Raw genomic sequence first — 3612 nt, 5'->3', positions numbered from 1 at the left:
AATCGCGAAAGCGTGAGAAATCATTGTGCTAGTGGGTGTTCTTTGCGTGTGTATGCATTTTGTGTCGCGTATTAGAAATGTCGGTTAGTGAAGATTTTGCCGGTTTCTCTGACGCGTCGGGTTCGAACAATACAATGCAATACACACAAGCAGAAGATCTGGATATGATTATCCTAAAGCGCGAGCGCGACCGAGTCGTGCAATCGTTGACAAGAATCGACACGTTTTTGGCGCAGTACAAAGAGAGTGATTTCCCAGAATTGACGCCTCGTCTCGATCTATTGAACGAGCGTTGGAGGGAGTTTAAGGCTTTGGCTCGAAATATTGGCGCAAAAGATTACAGTGAAGATAACGATGTGCTTTATGGTGAGATCGAAGACAAAGTCATGCTGTTGAAAGGAAAATTTTTGGGAAAGCTGCGGGCTGGAGCGGAGATACCGAGTGTGAAACAGGAACGCGTGTGCGATGATTATAATAGTGTTCGTTTGCCTCAGTTGACGCTTCCTCAATTTTCCGGAAAATATGACGAATGGCTCCCGTATCACGACATGTTTGTTGTTACTGTTCATGAGAACGAGAAATTGTCGCAGGTTGAAAAGATGCTTTATTTGAAGGGTTCTCTGAAAGGTGAAGCGCTGAAGGTGGTGGATACTTTGCAAGCCTGCAATTCGAATTATGATGTGGCTTGGGATGCTTTGAAGAAGCGATATTCTAACGAATATATTTTGAAAAAGCGTCATGTTAACGCGATGCTACAATGGCCACGGATGAAAGTCATGAACACGGTGGGTATTCATGGGCTTATCGATTGTTTCGAAAGGAACTTAAAAATTCTAAAGCAGTTAGGTGAAGTGACCGAACAGTGGGGATGTTTGATTATTCAGATAATCATTTCAAAGTTGGACGAAAGCACCCAACAAAAGTGGGAAAGGCACGTTGAAGAAAGTGATCAAAAAACGGTGACGGATTTGTTAAACTTTTTGCGCACACAGACGCGCATAATGGACGCGTTTGCAGTGGATAGGCCAATGGCGGCGGGCAAATCTACAAGTGAACGTCGTGTTGCGTCTAATGTGGCTGCAGAAGCAAAGTGCGCAAAATGTGATGGATCGCACATGGTGGAAAATTGTGACTCGTTTCGGAGTTTAACGTTGCCGCGTCGTCGTGAAGTGGTTGAAGCTAAGAAGCTTTGCCTTAATTGTTTGAGGCAAGGGCATTTTCAAGCCAAGTGTTGGTCACGTGCACGATGCAATATTTGCAATCGTAAACATCATTCCCTTCTACACGGTGAAAATGTAAGTGAAACGATCGGTCCGTCGGTTCGTGAAGAACTTCCATCTACCAGTGGCACGCAAAATGTGGTGGTGAACGCGTCATCGAACAGAGAGTGCACTTCTGTGTTATTATCAACGGCGATAGTGAGTGTGCGTGCGTGTGGTAACAAATGGTTGTCAGCAAGAGCATTGATTGATAGTGGGTCTCAGGTGAACCTGATGACAAAGGGCTTGGCTGCGCGGCTTAAGTTACCGCAGTATGAAAGTAAAACGGCATTATCGGGAGTTGGACATTCGAAAGTGGACATAACGACGTCGGTAACGACTGTCATACGTTCCAAAAGTTGTAACTATCAAGAACGTATGCAGTTTCTAGTGTTGCCGAGAATTTCTAGCTACAGGCCGGTAACTGGAAATCAAATTAGCAGGCAGAATCTCCCGATGAATTTTGTGCTCGCGGATCCTAATTTCGATAGTGATGCTGAAGTGGATTTATTGTTGGGCTCCGAATTTTACGCGACTTTTTTGAAACCGGACAACCGTGGTAAAATTAGGCTCGAGCTACCAGCGCTCCCAACATTTATTAGCACTGTTTTTGGATGGGTTGCAACTGGGAAAGTTCCGCTGGCTTCTGAAGGTAGCAATTATGTTACTTGTGGCACGTGTACTAGGTTGGACGATTTAATTGAGCGTTTTTGGATTATTGAAGAAATACGTGAGCCGCTTCAACATAGTCAGGAGGAAAGGGATTGCGAAGCACATTTTGTGCAAACTCATCAGCGGGATAGTGAAGGGAGATATATAGTGAAGCTGCCATTTAAGTGTGACTTACAGAACCAATTGGGACCGTCCAGTGCGATAGCGAGAAAACGGTTCTTGCAGTTAGAACGACGTTTCAATCGGGACCCATGGTTGAAACAAAAGTATACGGCGGTTATCAACGACTACATCGACAAAGGGATTTTAGTCAAGGTGGCTGCGAACCCTGATTCTGAGGAAGCTCATGGTCATTATTTCTTACCGCATCATCCGGTAATCAAGGCGTCCAGTACCAGTACAAAGGTACGACCTGTGTTTGATGGATCGGCCTCTACCGACGGTGGTAAGTCTCTTAATGATTTGTTAATGACTGGTCCTGTGATTCAGGAGAACTTGTTGGCGTTGTTGCTGAAATTTCGGATGAGGAGCGTGGCATTAGTGGCAGATATAAAACAGATGTATCTGCAAGTCAAGGTGCATCCCGACGACACTCGTTTTCAACGTGTATTATGGCGAGGCTCATCTGTTGAGTCCATCGAAGTCTACGAGTTGCAGCGGGTCACATTTGGACTTGCCCCGTCTTCCTTTCTGGCCATTCGAGTACTGCAGCAATTGGCAATTGATGAAGGGGAAAACTTTCCCTTGGCGAGACAGGCGTTGTTAGAGGACTTCTATGTCGATGACTACATTGGTGGTGCCTCTAGCGAAGAAGAAGCAGTTAGGTTGCAAGCTGAGCTGACGCTATTGTTGAGAAAGGGCGGATTTCATCTAACTAAATGGAATTCTAACAAACCAGATGTTTTATCTAGCGTTTCAGCGGAAGACAGAGCAACATCCTACGTTAAAATGTTTGAAGTTCCAGAGGAGCCAATAAAAACTCTAGGTATCGCGTGGCTACCAGAATCGGACCAACTGTACATAGACTCGAACATTCAGATGAACAACGAGAGCTGGTCCCGTAGAAAGGTTTACTCTTTGGTAGCACGTATATACGACCCTTTGGGGCTGGTGGCTCCTGTGACATCTTGGGCCAAGATAAATATGCAATCGTTGTGGTTGGCAACTGATGACTGGGATGAAGAAATACCGGCTGTCATGCAAGAACGATGGTATGCTTTTCAATCACAACTCGGGTTGCTGAAGGAGGTTAAGTTTTCGCGCCATGCTGTTGTGCATAATCCTGTTGCTGTTCAACTACATTGCTTTTCGGATGCATCTGAAGCGGCTTATGGGGCATGCGTGTATGTTAGAACGATTGGTAGCAGCGGGGAAGTGGTAGTTGAGTTGCTTGCTGCAAAGTCTCGTCCTGCGCCGCTGAAAAGAGTCAGTTTGGCCCGGTTAGAACTTTGTGGAGCATTACTGGCAGCAAGGTTGCAGAAAGTGGTACGCCAAGCGTTGAGAATTCCAGACGTGGAAACCTTTATGTGGACTGATGCGACAATCGTGTTGCATTGGATTCGAGCACCATCCCATTCTTGGGCTACGTACGTAGCGAATAGGGTATCCGAAATTCAGGAATTGACGCATGGCTACAAATGGATGCATGTGAAGGGCGTTGACAATCCTGCCGATATTGTAT

Source organism: Anopheles gambiae, chromosome 2, assembly GCF_943734735.2.
Source record: "Anopheles gambiae chromosome 2, idAnoGambNW_F1_1, whole genome shotgun sequence".
Classification (NCBI taxonomy): Eukaryota; Metazoa; Arthropoda; class Insecta; order Diptera; family Culicidae; genus Anopheles; species Anopheles gambiae.
This window is presented reverse-complemented; position numbering follows the sequence as displayed.